This window comes from Corvus hawaiiensis, chromosome 26 (assembly GCF_020740725.1).
Source record: "Corvus hawaiiensis isolate bCorHaw1 chromosome 26, bCorHaw1.pri.cur, whole genome shotgun sequence".
Taxonomy (NCBI): domain Eukaryota; kingdom Metazoa; phylum Chordata; class Aves; order Passeriformes; family Corvidae; genus Corvus; species Corvus hawaiiensis.
In genome coordinates this window covers 33,432,447-33,441,644 of record NC_063238.1, presented here as the reverse complement: position 1 = coordinate 33,441,644, position 9,198 = coordinate 33,432,447, and the positions used below count along the sequence as shown (strand labels likewise).

Below are 9,198 nucleotides of genomic sequence, written 5' to 3'. Positions count from 1 at the left end.
CTTGTTAAAGCCAGGCAATTTTGCATCTTGGCTATCATAAAACAGAAGAAAAGTCCTCTCCTGGTCCAGGTGATGCATTTTGGGTCAGAGGAACAAAATTTTCTCCTCAACTGGCCTTTAATTGTAATGTGGAAGCTCACATATCTTACCATGAGCCAAGAAAGAATGACAGGTAACTTTTTTCCCTTTAGGATTGATTTGCAATGGCTGGGTAGAGCACCTAACTGCTTCTGCAGAGCTCAGAGGCTCTTACTGTGCAGCAGCTCTTGCCAATAAAAAACCAAAATCAATGTTCCAGCTATGCAGGTGGCCTGTTTGGACTTCTGAATTATGAACCCACTGAGTTTGCTGAGTTATTCAGAGTCCCGCAGTCCTGTATCACAATTTTATTATGGCTAGGATTAATAATTTTTTCCATCAAGCCCATCCTATGTGAACCCCTGCAGAATATAAAGGGGCCTTTTGTGACCTTGAAGTATTATCATGGCTTATTCCTCAACTTTTGTGAAAGGAATCTGTGACACTTTAAAAAATGCTTCTTCCCATCACTCAAGTGTTGAGATGAGCAACTCAGCATGAAGCTGTATAATTCTAGCAAGAGACAGAAGTTGTCTTCTGAATGGGAAGACTCTCAAAGCAGCAGGTCTTTTTATTTCCTGCAGTTTTAATGATATTTTCAAATTTAAAAAACAAGCCACTCAATATGTATTTATAAAGGTAGATCTGGTACTACTTAGATCTTCCTTCTATTTTAGAGGGAGAAGACTGCCTCTTTCTCAGCTAAGTCTTGGAAAAGATTTTGCAGCCAAATAAATACTTAGCCTGAATTCATTCCTCCTGTTGCAGGTATCAGTGTTGTGCCCTTTCTTTGCAGCTAACAGCTCTGGCCTGATGAAAAACATCTTGCAGAGAATCTCTCTTGGGCTACCTCTGGGTTGCCTCCCCTTTTCCAGCGTCTTCTAGGATCTGGGTTCCCATTGCGTGCAGAAAAATGCAGAGCTCTCAAAAATGCAGTAGGCACCCATCATCATTTCAGCACAGTGTGTGCTGAAAAATCCATCCTTGTAATAACAGTGATGCTGCTGTGACTACTTGGCACTTTTCTCTGCAAATCCACTTGCTTCCTGGAAAAATCAGGCACGCTCAACTCCATGCCTGGCCAAGAAAGTCCAGATGCTTTATTGCTTCATTCTCATGCTGTGTTTAGATTTTTAATGCTTTCATGTGAAAACACGTGGGAACCCTAAGTTGATACTCTATTTATTTCTTCTGTAAAGTCACTTCTTGTTGCGAGAGTTAAAGGTTACAAGGAGTGAATGGCTGTTGACTCCAGGGGTTACTCTTACAAAGCAAACCAACACTGATTTTTATTTGTGTTTGTCTGACACTTGCAGAACACTACACACCATGTAAACATCACAAGGCACTGAAGGGGAAGTTAAAAGAAAGGGTTGACCACTACAGTTATGTCTGCACACAGCACAAAGAACAAAATAAGTATTTAAAACTGTTGCTGAGCCATAAAGTCTTTGCCTCTACTGGAGTAATACCAAGTCTGAGAGAGATGAAGCCAAAGACCATAAGTTATGTCTTCAGGGCCTACTGGAAGGGGAAAACTCAGATGTGTAGTGGGCCTTCAGCAGGAGGTCTGATAAGAAAAGTTCAGTTTTCATGCAACTGTTCATAAAAAAAGAAAAGTGTTATTAAAATATCTTACTTGTATATATTCAGATTAAGAGTGCTGGCATTAAGGTTGCCTGTGGGCAGTGATAGGTAGAGCAAGGGAAAGGAGGCAGCCTAGTATGATGTCTCCTACCTGCTCCTCTGAAAGGTCCTGGGCATGAGAGGTGGCAGCTGTGCCCTTCTAAGCATGGCCGAGTAGTGAAGGGAAGAGTCTGTCACCTGTTCCAGGACACCTAGATCCCCACAGTCCTGGTTCTCAAAATTATGCATAAGCTTCTTCATAACAAAAAGGCCTGATACACTGGCATCTTTCCCTGAGACTGCCAGTGCCAAGTATTCAAGGACCACTATGTAGTCTTAAAAAACAAAATACTCCTATTTGATTGTCTTCTTAACCAAAACACGGGGTAATTTGCATTTTCTGAGTCATGGGAGCATGCTTGGAAGTTACTTTGTATCTTCTCTGCAGTTGTCAGGGCTCCAAATGTGCATTCTGGATTTAAACTGAAAACTGAGCTTCTCACCCCAAAACTATGCTCCAGATATTGGTGCTGTCAAGAGAAAGCCAGCTATCCCAAGGCTTACGATAAAAATCAGAAAGCCAGCAACTCTCCTTCCAGCAAAGCATTCTTTGTGGCTACGAATAGCCAGCTGAATCTCAGCTATGTGGCTTTAGAGACAGAAATTAGTACCCTCAGCTGCACAACAAACATTAACTATATCAACTCAAGAAGGTGACTCCACCAGTGTCCCTGGTCACTGGCACCCATGCTGCCCCAAGGGGCAGCCCAAAAGAGGGCAGTGATACAGAAAACAAAGCTGAAAGAGTGCTGGTGCTTCTAAGTCATAGATGTGAGGGATAAAGAATAGATGGCCTTGGGTAGAAAATGGCAAGAAGACCAGTGATTACAATACTGGTCCTGGTCTGAGTTCAAGCACATGGGCCAAGTGGCCCTATTCAATTAAAGATGTATTTGGGAGAGGTCCCACATGAAGCTGCAGTGCTATTCCTGGACACACTCTGGGTGAGCTAGGCTAGCAAGGAATGTGTGCTTCAGGAATGCAGCTGGACAGGCTGTGTTTAGGAAAAGTTGTGTATCCTACCAACAGGGTGGAGGATCGGAACTCTCTAATAACCACGCTCCTCTCTCCACAGGGGTATTTACACAGCAAATCACCCTGCTGCCCCTTGCAACAAGCTCCCGTGGCTGCGCTGAGCACTGGCCACCCATGAGATCCAGCCACCATGGAACAGCTTTATACATCCCTGTCAGGCAGGGATGCTCACTGTGTCCCACTGACACTACCAGGGTGATGTTGAGGCAAGCAAAATGTAGAGCAACCCAGGCTGGAACTTCCTGCAGAAATTGAGGTGAGCATCCAGAGAAACTCCTGTGGGGTCTTCATTGAGACTGAGCAGTTAAGCTCTGGCTTTCATGGAAAGCACCTGCTGGTGCGGGAGAGGGCTTCCTCACACGTGGAAAAATGAGCTGTTCTGTAAAACAGGTAGTTCCAGGCTAGAAACATGTAAGGGACAAGAGGGTCAGCTAAGGGGCACCTTCAAAGCCAGCCAGGAACAACTCAGGCTGCTTCCCCCACACTGTTTGCTGTAGCATAACCATGAAATGTGCACTTGCACAGTGAGAGAAACAGCTCTTTTCAGAGCCCATGAGGGAGGGTAGATGTGCTGTGTGGTCCAACAGCAAGGGGTTACCTTCAGAGTTTCTCCCTCATCATGTTGAATGGAGGCCTGGAGCGGGCAGCCTGCCTGATAGGCAGGGCTGTAATGCCCTGGCACCTTCCCAGACCTCGCCTGGGGCCACCTCTCACCTTCAGAAACTGCCCTGCCCAGGGATAACTTCACACTATGGAAACAGCTGCTTTCTGCAGGCTGCTGGAGGGACAGAAGGGTGGAAATTTCACACTCCATTCCCTCCATCTGTGTTCCTACCTTCCTTTCCAGGGACATCTGTCCTCTGCAGCAGGCTTGCCCTTGGATTGCACCATCTTTCCACCTCGGAAGGCTCCAAATCACTTTAAGAGACAGGAAAATGAAGATGCAACAAGGCTGCAAAAGGGAGCACTTGACATTAACCACCTCCCTGCAACAGGCATCCAGAGAATACAAGCAGTTGGGGGGAAAAATGGAGAATTTGGGTCACCAAATTCAGTGCCCTGAGGCTGTGGGCAACCAGGCAGCGATGCTTGTTACATGGGGGCCACAAAAGGCGCAGATAACACCGCAGCACCAAGAACAAACTTCAGACTTATTGTAAGAGCCACAGCCATGATCTGCCACAGACAGGACAGAAGAGATGAAAAGCATGTCCACTGTTTGAGGTCCCCAGGATAATTACAGGAGGTCACTGATTATTCTAGATGAGCCATTACCTGCACTACAAAGCCAGACCAAGCCAACCCCACTGATGACTTGATCTTTGCAGGTGTGATACCCTCAAGCTTAGTGCCTTTCGGTGCCTTCTACTTTCCCCAGCACTGGCAGTGCAGGACACACACTGCTGTGGACCTTGGGGAGGCCCTGATGCTGATCCAGCTCTTGGCTTGGTTTGTTGCTGTCCCACAGCGAAACCTGCATCCTGCAGGACTGTTCCCACAGCCGGTTCAGACGCTGCTGGCCTCTTGCCCACTGTAGCTCTGTACTCCATATCTTCTGCATTGTGGAACTGAATGTCCAGTACTAACAGCTCCTGACTGCAAAATCCTGGGCTTAATGCGGTGGGGAGGGGGTGGAGACACCCTTTCACATGGAAAATATATATTTTCTATGAAATCATATCCCAAAGCCTGTTGTCAGCTACGCTGTGCACAGTTTACTATAAGCAAGAAATAATTCCCAGATATACTGCCAATTTGACAAGATACAAGTCCCTTGGGCTGCTCCTCTTCTCAGCTGGTTTGCTGACATGATTTTACTGCCAGCCTCCTGCCTCCTTTAGATCTACCTACTGCACGGGGAAGAGGGAGGATGGGCTGGCCCATTGCATGTGACTAACGTGGAAGTTGGCTCACAGACAACACCCCACTGTTTGTCTTTTGTGCATGGGGAACTGCCAGTACTATTGTGGCTTTCCCCTCTCTATTGTCTGTTCTGAGCACATCACCTCGTGTTTACGGGTACATTTCTGTGAACCAAGGTTTTTACTTCTCCTAAATACTTTTTATTTTCATACCAAACCCACTTGCAGGTATTTGCCCAGGAAACTATTCCTCTCCTTCTAGTTCCCAAGGAGCTGCTGCTCAGCACTGCTCCCATTTCAGTGTGAAGCAGGCTTCTCCCCTAAGATCAGGTAACTCACCCAAGGTACAGCAGCAGCTGGCTGCCCTTGGGGCCAGTGTCCTGGCTTAAGTCCGCACTAGTGATTAACACAAAGGGCCCTCTCACCACAACATCAGCAGCCAAGATCCCATCCAGATGGTTAAAATTTTAAACTCAGACTTTCAAAGTCAACAAAGAAAAAGTTTGGCATTCTGACTTTGCCCAGAGCTGCCTCCCTCAGCCTTTCAGCATCCTTTACTGGGTGTTCTTGTACTGCCAGACCCTGGGAGTGAGTCACTGGAGGATGGACCCAGTGACTCCTCGACCTCATCTGACACTGGAACCTGCTTTCAAAGGTGAGTCATGGCCCAGCACCACCCCATGAGCTGCACAACTTGCCTGGAGAGGAGAGGCTGGCTTCTGCACATTCTTGCATGCCAGCTACCTCCTTGATGAGGACATAAGGTCTAATGGTCACAGGACGGGCAGGCAGGAACTGCAGTGATTTCATCACAGCTGTGACCTGATTCACCCTTCATCACATCATTTACTCTGCCTTCCTGTGGAGCGAGAGTCATAAGACTTGCCTGCCTGGTATGAGGATTAATTCCCACCAGCTAATGCTCTGAAGATGAGAAGAACAGCAGACATCACCAGGTGCTGCTGTTGCTGTTAGGCCTGTGCTCAGCCCAGGCTTGGGTAATGCTCAGATCAAGATTCCGTGGTGAGAAGCATTTATGCCATTGGTGTCTGTGTGACATCCCTCTCCTGGAAGAATCCCAAAGGGATTCACTGTTGGGTGCCTCAAGGGATCCAGATCTACCAGGTACTCTCCAGGAGGATACTGGGCAGGGGCATGAGAGTCCCCTACCATGCCCAGGGACAAAGCAGGGGTAGAGCAACAGAATTTTTTGAAAGATAAAGCTCCATAGGACACCTCTGAGCATCCAGAGAGTCCCAGGGTAAAACCAGCCCCCATAGAGCATCCCCGGAGCACACAGGCCACTGAGCCAAGCTTATTTCTGGCATTTGCTCTCAGTCAGTGAGTTGCTACTTTCAGGGAACAGAGGCGTCGTAAAATAAAGCTTGGGCCATACCATGACTCACTGTCCTCAAGGTTAATTGCTGTTCATCATCACTGCATGGCTATCCCAGATGGCAAAACCTCCTGCAGCAGCGTGAGCCACAGCACACTAACTCAGCTGCCAGCATGCCTAGCCGGGAATGACAAGGGCATGGAGGCAACCAGATCTATCTCTCTAAGGAAGTATCTGTCAGCTGGATCATTTTTTAGGTAAGAGGAATGTGTTTGCTCCTGAGGTTTGAGAGCACAGGCTTCCACAGCCAAACATGGATTCCCTACCTCTCTGTATCAGATGGTGAGAGAACATCTGGGATGGCCTGAGTCCTGTATGGGCAGGATCCTTTAAGATGTGGCAAATGAGGGTTTGCTGCCCAGAGTTTGCTCTGAAAGAGTGTTTCTGCCTTTATTCTCATATGGGAAATGCATCCTTTAATGCACACATTGATACTGCAATGACCACATCAATAATTCTCCCAATGTCCACTTACCTGTGGGAACCCACACGGGTCACAACATCACCCATGGTCCTTCTGCAAACCAATGCTGCCAGGTTTTGTTCTGCACTGCCCAGTGCAGCACCCTTTATCCCCAGCCTCAGTCACCATTTTTGCAACCAGAGCTGATTTCCATGGTTGGCTTTGAGCTGTGGTATCTGCCTGTGCTGACCATGAGTCTACAAAAGTTGAAGTTGAGATACTGCTGGAATAAAGTCCTCACCATCCCTCCATGCAGAGTGGCAGCACCAGGACTGTGTCCACTCCCAGGTGCAACCTGTGGCCACTTTGCAATGTCATCCTGTACCAGCTTGTCCCGAAAACAACAGGGTTTTTTTGAAACTGTGGTGTGGTGAATTCCCCCTGGCTCCAACCAGCACTGGGCAATGGCAGAGCCACCCTGAGCCATTCCATGTGCCCTGAGATAAAACTCATTCCTTGGCATGAGGAGCCCAGCCTTGAAGGGGTTCAAGGTGGGGAAGGTGAGTTGTGTGCTGGACTCCAGGAGGGCGTAAGGGGCTGCTTTGATGTCTGTGCAACACTTGATGTCTACGCACACAGATGCACAGTGGGTAGCTCGTGCAGTTGGCTTCCACAGCTGCCAGCTGTGATGGACATGCTGCAGCAAGGGGCTCACATGAGCCACCACACTGGTGTAGGGTGGGGATGTTCTCCTTTCACAGATAAAGGTGCCTCTTTTAATCTCTCTGCTGCCAATCCCCAGGTCTGTAAACACAGAGCCATGATCGGTTACAGGTGTACCAGCTTTGTGCAAAACAGATGCCGATGCCTCCACCAGTTCCGTTACAAATCCTTGCACCTTCCCGGGCATGCCACGTGGATTTGTTCCTGCTTGCTAACCCCTGCACACCAATCATCTGCGGAGGACTGAGGGCAGAGTCTGAGCACCTGTGGTACCTGCTTAGTAAAGGCCTAAGTAAATAAAGGAAGCTGCTGCCCTGCAATACACCAGCATGGAAGCATGCTGTCAGAAAGGCCCTCAAGAAAGCTGCCCCTCCATGACCTGCTCCTTGCAGACCACTGCTACTGTGCCCAGCAGGAGGAGGAGGAGCAGAGCAGCTCAGCCATGAGAAGATCTATTTTGGCCTGCAGGAAAAAGGTCTGTGCTCTGGAGCAGTATCTCTAATTTCTCTCTGTGCCACCATTTCTACAATGTCAATACCTGCAGTGGGTCCAGCCTGGCCAACCCTGGCTCTGCACCTTCATGTCTGCACAGTGAGCTTCACTTTGGGGTTTTTTGTTGGTTTTTTTCAGTCATAAAATTTTTTACTGTTGATTCAGGCTGAACTACAGTGCCAGTGGTGACAGCTTTCCTGCCACAGCATGTTAAAATCTCCAAAGGTTTTAAGACACCACCTGCTCGGTTGAACCCGTGGCTCTCACTGGCTCATGGTCTGACACAGTGCTTTTAGTTAGCAGTAAACCTCCTGTTGCAGCCCACTGGCAGCTCCCTGGCTGCTCACAAGGGCTGATGGTGTTTGTGGGTTATCATGACAGATCACAATGGCTTTTAAAAGAGATGGGAGAAGTGAAACCCTGCATCTGCCTTCCCTAGCACTCATTTCTCTTTTCATTCCTTTCTATAGACCAGGCCAAACTGTGCTTCAGAGTTGCCAAGCGATCCACATTTTTAATTATGTGTATTTTCAGTGACAATGACACGTGATGGTATTTTCAGTGACATGTATCTGCCTGGCTGAACCCACTGTCATGGTTTCACCCCATCCAGCAACCAAGCCCCAGGCAGCTGTTCAGTCACTCCCCCACCAGCAGGATCAGGGAGAGGACTGGAAGGGTAAAAGCCAGAAAACTTGTGGGCTGAGATAGAGACAGCTTAATAGGAAAAACAAAAGCCATTCACACACGCAAAGTAAAACAAAGAATTAATTCACTGTTTCCAATAGGCAGCCAGGTGCTCAAGCCATCTCCAGGAGAGCCAGAAACGTATTTCCATCACGCAGAACAGTTACTTGAGAAAACAAACACCATCACTCCAAGCCTTCCCCCCTTCCTCCTTCTTCCCCCCACTTTATTTATTGAGCATGATGTCACATGGTCTGGAATACCCCTTTGGTCAGTTTGGGTCACCTGTCCTGGCTGTGTCTCCTCCCAACCTCCCTTGTACCCACAACTTCCTCACCACTGTGGCCGTAGAAAAATCAGAAACGGCCATAGCTCTGTGTAAGCCCCTGCTCAGCAATAACAAAAACATCTCCTTATTATCAACCCTGTGTTCAGCACAAATCCAAAACACAGCCCCAGACCAGCCACTGTGAAGGAAATTACCCCAGCCAAAACCAGCACACCCACGCTGCAGGGAAGGACGTGGTGACAAGTGACCCCAGCCATTCAGGGACACATGGGGTGGTCCCTGAATGAACTCATCCCAAGCAGCTCCACTGCTGCAGACCTGGTCCCCTCTGGAGTCTCTTGATGTGTGGAGGGTGGTGTCATCTGCAGTGATGCTGTGGAGAGATGCTTAGGGCATTTAAATTGCAGAAGAAAAAAGCCAAAGATGATTTTGCAGCTCAAAGCACTTTTGCAGCTCAAACAGTATCTCCTGACACTCAAGAAATAGCTGGCACTGCCTGAAAGGGAAGGTGACACCACTTCTCTGTAGGGGTGGATTAGGTGGGCAG

General features: G+C 48.1%; 1 long non-coding RNA gene across 1 annotated transcript; it reads left to right on the top strand.

The window, feature by feature from the left end:
• Positions 1–2,845: 2,845 nt before the first annotated feature.
• Positions 2,846–4,479, top strand: LOC125317344. Its single transcript, XR_007200027.1, has 2 exons — positions 2,846–3,055; positions 3,647–4,479. It is a non-coding gene; the product is annotated as an uncharacterized LOC125317344 (long non-coding RNA).
• The last annotated feature ends 4,719 nt before the right edge of the window (positions 4,480–9,198 follow it).